This window comes from Lissotriton helveticus, chromosome 5_1 (assembly GCF_964261635.1).
Source record: "Lissotriton helveticus chromosome 5_1, aLisHel1.1, whole genome shotgun sequence".
NCBI classification, from domain to species: Eukaryota; Metazoa; Chordata; class Amphibia; order Caudata; family Salamandridae; genus Lissotriton; species Lissotriton helveticus.
The window spans coordinates 1,561,930,153-1,561,943,392 of record NC_136065.1 but is presented as its reverse complement, the minus strand read 5'-3'; positions in this window follow the sequence as shown (position 1 = coordinate 1,561,943,392).

The window sequence follows — 13,240 nt, the reverse complement described above, 5'->3', positions numbered from 1 at the left end:
GTGCGCTGATGCGACCAAGAAAGACGCAGCCCCCCCAATGATGGTGAACAGGATACAAGAGGGAGACCACCGCAAAGACCAGAGAGGCAAAGACTCAGCGGCCAAAGGAACAAACAAATGGCAAGGAAAGCAAACAGGCAATGATGGCAAGAAATCATGCTACAGATGCGGCAGTTGGTCCCACGACGCACGCGATAGAAGATGTCCTGCGTTCCGAGCCAAATGCCTACACTGTGGCATCTTAGGCCACTATGAGAAGGTGTGTAGGAAGAAACATCCCAAGGAAACGGTGAAATGCATCGATCAAGGCGATGAAGATCTGGAGGAGGTCGCAGAGGAAGAGGTGGTCACCGTCTTATGCATATACGACCAGGTACTGAGCGTAGAAGGGAAGAAATCCACAAAACCAATCCTGGACATGTCTATGGGTGGAATCACCATCACAGTGGTGGCAGACACCGGATCCCCATTCACCATCGTCCAACGGGCAGTGTGGGAAGAAACGTTCAGACCCAAGTTGGGCCCGGAGTTGGAGAAACTAGACATTCGGCCGGTCACCTACAATGGCGACCGCATTCCAATGGTGGGGTTCCGACGCCTGTTGTTCGAATTTAGGGGCCGATCAGCATGGTGCAAGCTGTACATTGCAGAGAAAGGACCCTCCGTCCTAGAATGGCTAGACCAGGGCGACCTAGGAATAAAGCTGGATCCAGGAGGAAAGGAGCAAATATTACTCACAGAGCAAGAGGAATGGCCGGACCTGAACAAATGGAAGGAGAACTACCCAAAGGTGTTTGGAGGCACGGTGGGACGGATGGAAAAATTCCAACACAAGATCGTGCTCAAGGAAGGGGCCATCCCGGTGGCTCACAAAGTGAGGAACGTACCGATTGCGGTAAGAGAGGCAGTCCAGAAAGAACTCCAGGAGTTGGAAAAGAAGGGAATAATAGAACCGATAACCTGTGCAGAATGGTTGGCGCCCTTAGTGGTCGTGATGAAGCCCAATGGGAAGGTCCGGCTCTGTGTGGACCTGAGAGAACTGAATAAAAATATCGTGGTGGAGAAATTTCCCCTGCCCAGAATTGAAATGTTGGCCAAGACCAGAGGAGTGAGGTGGTACTCCACTATCGACTTGACATCGGCCTATCACCAAATAGCACTTCACCCGGACAGCAAAAGTCTTACATCCTTCATCACTCCGTTTGGTTGTTACCAGTTCTGTCGTATGCCGTTTGGGCTGGCCTCGGCGGCTGCAGTTTTCCAGAAAATGATGCACCAACTATTCAGAGACTGCAAGGACGTCCAGTATTTCCAGGACGACATCCTGGTGATGGGGCGAGACAGGCATGATCACGATCAGAAGCTGGGAAACGTGTTACAAACGCTAGAAAACAAAGGTCTTACAGCGGAGTGGACGAAGTGCCGGTTGGGCCTACAATCGGTAACGTACCTAGGACATGAGATCGGACAACAGGGCGTTACACCCAAGTCGGAAAACGTAAAAGCCATTGCTGAAGCACCGCCACCCAGGAACAAGGAAGAGGTCAGGTCGTTCTTGGGGATGGCGGAGTACTACAGCAAGTTTGTGGTACACTTCGCCTCAAAGACCCACAACATGAGGCTGCTGACCAGGGAAAGCACTGTGTTCCAGTGGACACCGGAAGCCCAAGCAGAGTTCGAAACTATCAAGAAAGATGTCACAGGAGCTGTTCCTCTCAAGGGTTACGATCCACAAGGCACCACCGTACTTACGACTGATGCCAGCGACAAGGGCCTGGGCGCTGTACTCATGCAAGACAGAGGAAGAGGGGAAAAGGAGACAATCAGTTTTGCATCCAGAGCATTGACGGATACAGAGAGCAAATACAGCGTGATTGAGAAGGAGATGCTGGCAGTCGTATGGGCCATGGCGAGATTCCGGCAATTTCTGTGGGGAACACGTTTTCTACTCAAAACAGATCACAAGCCATTGGTGAAGGTGCTAACATCAAGCGGACACGCCAGTGCCACTCCCAGAATATCCAAAATGTCCCTAAAGTTACTCGAGTTCAGGTATGACGTGGAGTACATTCCTGGGAACCGGAACCGTGTAGCGGATTACCTGAGTAGGGCAGCTGCCATGGAGCCAGGAGAGGAAGACCCTGCAGGCAGTGGGGAGTTGGTAGCTCTCATAGACCAAGAGAAATTAATTGGCCAACAAGAATGGACAGAGTCATACGAGGAGGACACCGACATGAAGGAAGTAAAGGTGCACATCGTACAAGGATGGCCAGATAAAAGAAACGTGAGGGCGAGCCTCAGGCCGTACTATGAAGTGCGGGAAGAACTGTCGGTAGGAGACAAGGGGGTATTCATCTACAGAGGAGATAAGGTGATCCCCCCAAGGAACCTCATCCCAAAACTGTTGGACCTACTACATGAGGGACACCTGGGCATAGGGAAACTCAAGGCAAGAACAAAACAAAACTACTGGTGGCCAGGCATGGACATAAGAGCTGAAAGGCATGTCAGGGAATGTCCACAATGTCAACGGGCAGACAAGACCTTAAAACCTTTGAGGCCAGCGATAGGGAAGTTTGACCTTCCTTCAAATCCGTGGGAAGAACTATCGGTAGACATTTTGGGACCTGTCCTAGATGACCAAGGCACACAGAAATATGTGTGTGTACTCATGGATCGATATTCAAAGTGGCCGGAGTTGAGAGTAGACGAGTCTATGGACACAGAGAACATCATAAAGTTTCTGTCAGAGACCTTCACTAGGGAAGGAATACCCAAATCGATCTTGAGTGACAATGGGCCCCAGTTCACGTCGGAAAGGTGGAACAAGTTCATGCAAAGAAATGGCATCACTGTCAAACACACGGCAATCTACCATCCGGCTGGTAACGGCCTAGTGGAGAGATTTAACAGGGTAGTGATGGGAGCCATACAAGCCGCCATATCAAGTGCACAGAACTGGGAGAAGGCGCTAGAGAACATGGTGTGGGCCTACAGAATAACCCCCACTGGTACGGGGTACAGCCCATTCCAAATATTGAGGGGACGTGAACCGTTCACGCATGACAACAGGATTTGGAAGGAAAAGGTCGTCACCAGCGAATGGTCCCCTGCAGTGGTGCGGGCCAACCTGGAAAGAGCACAGACAATTTACAGCAATCACTACAACAAACGAAGGAATGTTAAAGGTACAGGCTTGGAGAGAGGAGAGTGGGTGAGAGTAAAGTTGGCCACTCTACAGAAGAAAGGAGACAGCAAGTATAGCAAGCCGATGCAAGTCGTGGAAGTGTATGATCGAGCTGCATTGCTGAGTGATGGGAACGTGTGGTCCCAGGACCGCATGGCCAGGTGCAACAAGGTTTTGGGCTGGGAGCAACATGGAACTGAATGGGAAGACACGGAAGGTTCGAACGTGGAGAGGAGACAAAATGCCAGTGAGCAGCAAGGCGGAGTAAGAGCCGGGACGGAGAGTGAAGAGGAAGAAGAGAACGGAAGTCAAGGTACAGAAATGGACAGGTTGGAGAGAAGCATGAATGAAGATGGAGCTGTGAGTGAAGGAGCAGAAAGCCATGAGATGCAGAGCCAAGAGACTATGGAGAACCCAGTCAGGGTTACAAGAAGTGGAAGGCAGGTGGTAAGGCCCTCCAGATTCCGAGATTTCGAATTGGACACTGAACTGTAAGTGACTCAGCAAAGTTTGGTAAAAAGGGGAGATATGTAGTGTGCGCATTCTAGTTTATGCATGTCACGCAGACGTGACGTGCGGCGGCCATGTTGGCGCGCTGCGCGCGCATTCCCCATTGCGCGCCGAGGAACCAGAACTGTCGGCAGCGCCGGCCGGCGCTCCTCACTTAAGCTTGTCATTTAATATAATAAATACCTACAATAGAACCTTACCAGCAGTCTGTAAGTTATTCAAATCAATACTTTACACTTCCGAAGGCAAGCCATGCATCAATTTAGTCCATTCCAATGTTTTTCAACCACACGCTCACCATGCAACGTAATCCCCTCGCCAAGCCTCTATCAAAACCAGAATGAGTCCGCAAGAAGCTGTAAGATTACAGCGAACCATAAATTTGAATAATTTATGACGTTCAGTCGGCAGGGTCATCCTGTAGAGACGGTTCTGGCTTCTGACATGTACACTCCGCTCCAAACCCATCAAAGACAGGCTTTTGCCGTACTCTCAGGCGAGTGCCATAAATTGTAAGGATAGGACTCACGTATAAATGCAGCTCCAAGCGTATGCAAAAATCAGCACACGTAGGCACTCACGGGGATTACAGGCACCTTTTATTAGCAGAGGCGTTTCAGCAACAGCTTTCCTCAGTGCTAAAAGGTGATAATACCAACTGCACGGCGTTACGTTTAAAATATAGTAATGTCTCTCCTGATTGGCACTTGGTAAATTGTGGTGAGTGAGATTGGACTCAGAAAATATTCAATACTTGCAAGGTAAATACTCAATGTTATCTCATTGCCATATCAACTTGCAAATAATTTCATATTAGATAGTCATTTGAAAATTCTTCCGAAGGCAAGCCATGCATCAATTTAGTCCATTCCAATGTTTTTCAACCACACGCATACTATTTGTTAGAAATGGGATCTCTGGTTGGCTAAGGCTTGCACCAAAGCCAGGCAGAGACCACCACTCGAGTCAGGGCTTGGGAGTTACACGCCAAAGATAACCCCTGCTCACCCCCTTGGTAGCTCGGCACGAGCAGTCAGGCTTGTCCCGGAGGCAATGCGTAAAGCATTTGCGCAACACACACACATTAGTAGCAACACCCTAGGCACACCACACAAGGAACGCAACACAAGGATGCATATAAAAATAGCCTTTGTATTATCATAAAACACATTAGATCATAATCACACAATGTACACTGTGCCAACTGGCACTGGGCAGTATCTACAGGGGATTATATACACAGGACAGGGCCAGTTGGGCCACTGTCAGAACAATCACAAAGGGAAATTAACAAATGTAGAACATATACTAACTGCAGCACAAAATAATAATTGTAGAGCACAACCAGTAATTACTGGAGCAATAATTACCTCAGCATTATCACATTAGGCATAAACACATTAGGAGGCATAAATCACGGTGCATAAATACAACCCATAACTCACATGTCCTGCGCACCTACATAAATCACAGTATGCACAAATCACCTTGCGCAAGAATCACATTAGGTACTGACCCCAGGCCAACTGGCCTTCCATGGGGCATTTCTTTGTCCAAATAGTCAGGGCTGGGCTGCTAGTGCAGCAAACTCCAGAGGTGCGCCAAAAACTCAAGCCTAAACGTGGCAGCTGCCCACTACTTGCTGGGCAGCTGTGCAAAGGAGCCCTGGCACCAGTATGCCTCCTGAGCCCCTCAGTGGGACTCTATTGCCGAAAGAAAGTGACCCGTGATGCAGCTGCCCGCTCTCTCTCGCGGTGCAGTTGGAAGTGGGCCTGGCACCACTGTGCCTTACAAAGGAATGCTCCCGAGTCCCACTGTAGGACTTTGACCAATAATTGCCCCAACACGTTGCAACAATGCCGCAAGCACTGCCGATGTGCCTCGAGCTGCACCAACACTGCGGGGCCTTCAGCCCCCACTCCCTCACTGGGGGCGCACTGGCAGATGATTCTGGGTCCCCGTGGGTGGGGGCAGGCATCGTCAAAGTGCCTCAGCTCTCTCTCACCCCAGGGCCCCTCCTCACCTGGTCAGGCGGTCTCCTTCTCATCACAGAAGCACTGGGGAGGCTCCCGTTCGCTTCCTGCTTCACTTCTCCGGAGCGCAGGGTGTGCTCCCGTCTGCTCCCAGCCTCTCCTTCTCTGCAGAAGAGCGCGGGGTAGGCTCCCATACGCTTCCTGCTTCTCGGGTCCCAGGAGCACGGGGTAGGCTCCCGTCTGCTTCCTGCTTTTTCTGGTCAGGCCCCGCCCACGTCTCGGCGAGGCTTGCCTGACTTCCTGTTTCTTTCGGGTTGCAGCGGTGATTCTTTCCCTTTATACACGCGGCAATGCGGGTTGGGCACCCATTATTTAAACAAAGGTGATTGCGGCCACAACGCGGGTGGGCACCCACTATGCATGAAATAAAGGTGATTGCGGCCATTACACGGAGTGGGCACCCGCTATGCATTAAATCTCCAGGCGCTAGGACAGAGTCTCTCCCCCACAAAGCGCAGTGTGGGCTCCGGCTTTACCAGCAGAGCACGGGGGAATCCTACATGCCAGGTCTCCCTCGCAGCCTCACGCTGCCAATACCGGCTTCTCTCCTCTGCTGCCACTTCCAAACAAATAGTGCCCACGAGGCGCTCCTCCCAGCAAACGAAGAGCACTTCTAATTAAAGGCAAAGTGCTCCCAAGGTGCTTGAAAGGTTAAAATCTCAAGTCCAGGGGAATCTATTCAGGAGGAAGTCTTTTGGGAATGAAGGGGGGAGGCAAAGGCTGGGCCCAGGCAGGCCATCTCACAGGGCCCTCCAGCAGGGAGGCAGTCCCTAGTGGTGGTTCCTCCTGGCGCCCAGCAGCAGCAGCAGGCCCCCCTCAAATAAGGTCAGCAAAGAACACTTTCATGGGGTCACAGCCCCTTCTTTTATACACACGTTTCTTTTGTTCACCCACCACAGGGCTGAGGGAAAACCAGACGCAACTGGTTTGGGGAGCTTTGGAGCACTTTGTTTTGCTCAGCTCCTCTCTCCTTTGTTAGGTGGGGGCTAGGTACTCAGACGCACCACAGGGGGCGGAGCCATCATTGTGGAGGGAAGGCACAGCCCTATTCAGGTCCGTAGGTGCAACTCCTCTCTCCCATCTACATGCAGATCTCCCTATTCCCCACTGGGCACACCCATCCTGGCTCCTGGAGCCAAGCACACCATCCAGCCCCTGTCAATCACAAGCCAGACGTGCACTCCACATCAGGCAGGCAGACACACAGCACACAGAAATGCCAACTCCTAAAAGTGGCACTTCTCCACCAGCAACAATAAATCTGCGCACACCATTGTGCAGCATTTATTCTCATGAATTCGCACATACCAATCTCGCCCCTGCACTCCTCTCACACCAGGAATTACCATGGACACAAATCTCTCCCATGCATTCCTATGGGAGGGCAGGCCAATCTCACCACACGCACTCAGAGTGCGCACGCACTTTACACTGGAACACAGTGCTAAAGTGCGCAGAGGCCCAAAACTATTAGTATCAGGTCACACTAAAAGGCAAAAAGTTTAGGGGTGAACCTGCCAAAAGGGCCAAGTCCAACACAACCCCCTTCCAGTCAAATCGCAGGGCAGACCAATCACCACTGTGGTGGGCTTCCCTGTTTGGGGCGATAGAACATGGATGCGGGCCTGCAACTGCTGGGACACCCTCCTGATCTACGCCACGGTGAACCCATGTGGTTCCTTCTGTAGAAGCTGTCCGGAGCAACTGGGCTACCCCACTGGTACTCCCTAGCTGTCCGGGGCCAGGACCAGGCCCTAGGCCACACGGATGTCACTGGTCCTTGCCCATGCACAGAGTGGGGGGTAGTAACCCCTGGCACATAGTAGCCATTTTCCACTCTTCCCCTCATCAGGGTTGTTCTAGACTGCCACTGATCCTCCAGCCTAGGGTCTGCACCCTCAGGCTGACCAGAAGCCACGGGTGAGGCTCTCCTCCCCCTACCTCTCCTTCTAGGGTTCCGCCCTCTTCTCTGAGAGGCACCCGTAGAACACCACTCTTCTACCAATTCAGGACCTCTCTCCCATAACTGGTCTCCCAACCTAGGGTTTAACCCCTCAGGTTGCACCGGGGTCAGAGGCGAGGCTTCCCAGCCTCTGCACCCCCTTCCAGAGTTCTGCACTCTCCCAACTGGAGCGGTACCACTGGAAGATGAACCGGCCAGGACACTAGTTACAGACGTCCTTCCCTCCAGGTCAGGCAGATCCTGAACCTGGCCTCCCACCCTTGGGTCTAACCCCTTTGTCGGAATACTTGCCTGGCACTCCAGGACTTCTTGGGACTCACACAGCATCCCCCCCGAGGGTAACACAATGACTCATATGTTGTGTGACAGTCTGCCTGGTGCAGATCTCCCGTCCCCTGTCCACCTGACAGTGTGCGAAGATCCCCCAGTACAGAAGTGGTGTCACCATGGTCACTCCAAGGGAACTCCGCCATACTGGCTGGTCCCTGACCCACTGGTTCTTCCACTTGGGAACACATCCCCCATTCACCCCTCAATTCGGACTTCTGTACCCTCCCAACTGGAGCGGCACCGCCAGATACCAGAACCACTGGAGCTCTTTTTACAGATGCTCCAGGTTCTCTAGACACTAAGAGATCCTCCTCAAATGGACTAACAGGACAGCCTAGGCCCCCAACCTGGTGTTCCCTGAAGAAACCATCCAGGTTCTGAGACTGGGTTTCGGGCACCTGGGAACACTCAGTCCCACACTCACTCCTACTCCACCGAGACAGGACGTGAGCCTCTACATCCCTTTCGCTACACTGGTACCTAGCAGGGCTACTCTGAACCTCTTCCCCCTATACAGGATTGGAAGATACCGGAGTCCCTACTTTTGGGATCACTCCCCAATGCCTCTTCAGAACCTCTGGGACTTTCCCAGCGGTCTGCTTCTACTATAAGTTCCCATAGTTCAGAAAGCCCACACTGCAACAGGTGTTGGTGCAACCCCGGTGAACAACAACTGAGCATGTGCTCTCTGATAACCAGATCGAACAGTTCGTGAAAAGTATGTTCTGTGTTAACCTCTACCCAATCAGCCAATGCATCATTAAATACAGCCGAAAAATCCGCCCAAGACTGGTGAGACGGTTTCTTACTGTTCCTGAACTTCAACCTGTACTCCTCCTCTCGGGAACAAGGTAGCATACTTTGGGAACTGGGAATCGGACTTGCTGCACTGGACACTATATTGCTGCCACCACTGGACTCCACCCTCACTGGGGAATCCAGAAAACCACAACTGCACTCAGGGGATAATCTACCCTCCAGAGCTAATTTCTCCCTGTCTAAGGCCCTCTCAGCCTCCGTCATCATCTCCTGCTCTAAGACCCTCTCGGTCACAAACTGTTTCTCCTCCACACCCAGCTGCGCTATCTCCTTGGTATGCTCTAACCTGAGCTTCTCCAAAGCCATCTGATGCTCCCTTTCTTCCCTCCTATCTAACCACTCCTCTGGGGTTAGGGAAAGGGATGGGGCACTGCCACCGACACTGGACCCAGCAAGGGACTCCCTATCTATGGGATCCTCACTATCTACTGGTGTCCCTGTCCTGTCATTTTCTTCCTCCTCTTCAGGGCACCACCCTCTTGGTGTGCGGCACGGGCCCTCTCCTCCTCACTGCGCTCACGTTCCCATTCATCCTTTTGCCATTGGATTAGGTTGTCCCTAAATTTGGACTGGGTGTCTGACCCACTCACTGCTATGTCTCTCTTCACAGAACTCTACCAACTCACACATACTGTATCTAAACAGACCACAGAAATTAAAAGCAGACTCCATTTTGGCAGCATGCTCAGAGACACGTGCAACACAGGGGACCTAGCTGTCTGAGCCGAAGCAAGAGTACACAATCCACAAATGGCACTCTTAGTAGAAACAATACAAAAAAACTCAGAAACAATAATCCCCAAACATGTGATTATCTAAAATGCAGAGTTTGTAGTGCAACCAGTTGTTGCTGTGGTGCTGCGCAAACACAAGTCCTAATCCCACCGCTGATCACCAATGTTAGAAATGGGATCTCTGGTTAGCTAAGGCTTGTGTCAGAACTCAAGCTTATACACTTTAATGGCTTACCAGTTCTTGCACGGGAACAGAGATGCTAGGTCCCAAATCCCGCTCGGCAATGTTAGTAGGTCTTTACTCAGAACCTCCAAATCATTACCTTGGGGGACGGGGGAATTGGATAAAATAATAAACAAAGAAGAGACTGGTCCAGAATGGCTCCTTCTGTCAGCTATCTGTAGACGTCGTCTGTTCTTTCAGTGGAACCTGAAAATTAATACAACATTACTACCTTTACTTCTACTCTACTCTAGAATTACTCTGCTGTGTATCTTACCCACCCTAGTTCTCTTGGACCTTGCTTCTCTTCTGATTATTAGTGAGATTCTGTCTTCCTCGTCAGTTAGTTGTTACTGATAGGAGAAAACAAACATTAGTTCCACCAGTCTGTTTTATTCTAATTAATCTTATTAATGTTATTGTAAGTGCACTTACTTCACTAACTGAGGAGTACTTCTTTATTTGGGTTTCTGTGTTTTCTCTCTGTTCTTTAAGCCGCTGTCTTTTTAATGTGTCTTCTCATCTAAAACCTGTTTTTTCTCTCACAGGTCTTCTTGAGTACACGACTTCTGTTCTAGTGATTATTTACAATTTACATGCAGCTTTTAATTAGCATTCCGTGGACTCTAAGAAGCTAGCTAATTCTGTTTTTTCCTTTCACAGGTTTCCTGTATTTGCACGAGTTCAGTTCTGGTAAGTATTTACAAATTTACATGCGACGTCTTTATTTTCATTCCTTGTCTCTAATGAATTGAAACTAAATCTGTCCTTTTCTTTTACAGGTTCTATAAACAACTCGACTGCAGTTCTGGTAAGTTTTACAATACAATTCTTAAACTCCGTGACAGTTTTCACTTAGCTCTGTGCTCTGCTGTTTTTCTTCTGCTGCCCGAACGTGAACTTTGATGAACCCCTTCAGCTGACAAACTCTCACACGCTCTCAGACTCCTCCGACCTTCAGCTCCTGAAAATAACCTCCGCCGGACACTAGTGCAGAGTTACGCTGTAGCTCAAGGTCTTCTGCTCTCCGGATACAATTTGGGGAAAATTATACTATTTACGGGACTAAGAAACTCTAGGGGTTAAGCGCTAACAATAACGACGTTCCTGAAGAAAAATCTCAGTGAAGTGCGCCGTTACAAAAGCGCTCGCACCACACCTCTACTCTCCTGCAGCTGTGGACTCGGACTACACCGCTCACCTCCAGTTCTACCTTGGTGGCCATCTTATGTCTCCAACTGCGGACCATTCCGGTCCATGTACTGCTGCTAAGGAACTCCTGCTCCTTTGTCAAAGAACATACTCCGCAAATACTAGCACCTAATTTTGCGGTTCTGACAGTACCCCCCAACAAGGTAGCTCCTTTCTTTCTTGGTTTTGTGAGGAATTGTTGATGAAAAGACCTAATTAACCTAGGAGCATGGACATCCTCTTCCAGTTCCCAAGACCGCTCCTCTGGACCATAACCTTTCCAGTCAATTAAGTAGTACAGTTTCCCTCTGGACCTTTTGGAGTCTAAAATGTATTTTACCTCGAACTCAGTTCCTGTCTCTAACTGAATTGGTTTTGGAGGTGTTTGGGCTCTAAGGTCTGCGGAAGCTTTCTTTAACAAGGAAACATGGAAAACGGGGAGAATCTTTAACTTAGGTGGTAACTTCACTCGGTAGGTGACCTGATTGATTTTTTCTTCCACCGGATAGGGACCAATGAATCCGGGCTAACATTTCCGATTACCTTTTAATCTTAAGTTCCTAGTGCTTAACCAGACTGGATCTCCTGTATTCAGAGTTGGCCCTTCTCTTCTTTTCTTATCAGCATAGCCTTTATACTTTTCCTTAGCCCTTGTAAGATTGTCTACTGCCCTTAGCTGTATTTGGTGCAAATGCGATACTGCTTCTTTAACTGCTGGAACTGAGATATCAGTTTGCCGAATCATTGCATTTGGATGCCTGCCATAATTTAGGTAAAAGGGGGAGTAACCTGTCGAACTGTTTTTTGCATTATTGTGGGCAAATTCTGCCGTCCACAAATAATCCGACCAATCTCCCTCCTCTTTTAAAAGGAATAGTCGCAGATACTGTTCTAATTCTTGGTTCACCCTCTCTGTCTGCCCATCAGTTTCTGGATGATAACTAGTGGAGAATCTAACTTCCGTTCCTAAACCTTCCATAAAGGCCCTCCAGAAGTGAGACACAAACTGAGAACCTCTGTCTGAGATCACTATCTTCGGTATTCCATGTATCCTTACAATCTGGGAGCTGAAATGAGCGGCTAACTGTTTGGCAGAGGGAACCCCCTTTAGAGCAGTAAAATGGGCCATCTTGGAAAAAGCATCTAGGATAGTATCAAATCTCTGACTATTGGGTAAGTCTGTAATGAGATCTAATGTGACTGTATGCCATGGGTACGGAGGAGTGGGCAAGGGCTGCAAAAGACCTCTTGGGGCCTGCCGTTCCGACTTTCCCTGAGCGCAGATCTCACAGGACTTAACATACCTCTCGATACCTGAAGCCATCGTCGGCCACCAATATTGTCTCTTTATCAACTCCTCGGTTTTGGTTTCTCCTTTGTGACCAGCTAATTTATCATCGTGGCATTCTCGCATTATTTGTTGTTGCAATTCAACAGTGGGAACATTCAACGCCTTTCGATGGTAGGGCAATTGCCGGATGATCTCTCTATTTGGATCTTCTTTTGCCCAATCCTGCATGGCTTCTGGACTCATGGCTTTTGCGACATCCTTTTCTAAACTGATTGAGGTGGTGGCCCCAATAATTTTTGCACTCGGGATGATTGGTTGATTCTCTGTAAGGGTCTTCTGTGCTTCTGTGCCTATTCTGGACAGTGCATCCGCCTTCCCATTTTGGGCTCCAGGACGATACGTGATCACGAAATCGTAGTCTGCAAAATATAAAGACCATCTCAACTGCCTAGGTGTAAGGGTTCTGGCAGTTTTTAAGAATTTTAGATTAAGATGATCCGTAAACACAGTCACTTGATGTTAAGCCCCCATCAGGTAATGTCGCCACTCCTTAAAGGCGTCCTTAATAGCTAGTAACTCCTTCTCCGTGATAGTGTAATTAATCTTGGCCGAAGTTAATTTTCTGGAGCGATAAGCGACCGGGTGTAACTGACCTGTGGTTTTGTGTCGTTGGGATAATACTCCACCCACAGCTTGATCGGATGCATCCTGTATGATCAGCATGCAACAGGACAGGTGCTGTGGTGAAATCCGTCTTCAAAGATTGAAAGGCTTCCTCGGCCTCTCTTGTCCATTTGAACTGGATTCCTTTTCTCAGCAATTTGGTAAGAGGGAGAATCTTCCTGGAGAATTCACTAATAAATCTCCGGTAGAAATTGGCAAAGTCAATGAAGCTTTGGACTTCTTTTACACTTGAAGAGACTCCCAGTTCATTACTGCTTCCACTTTTCTCTGATCCA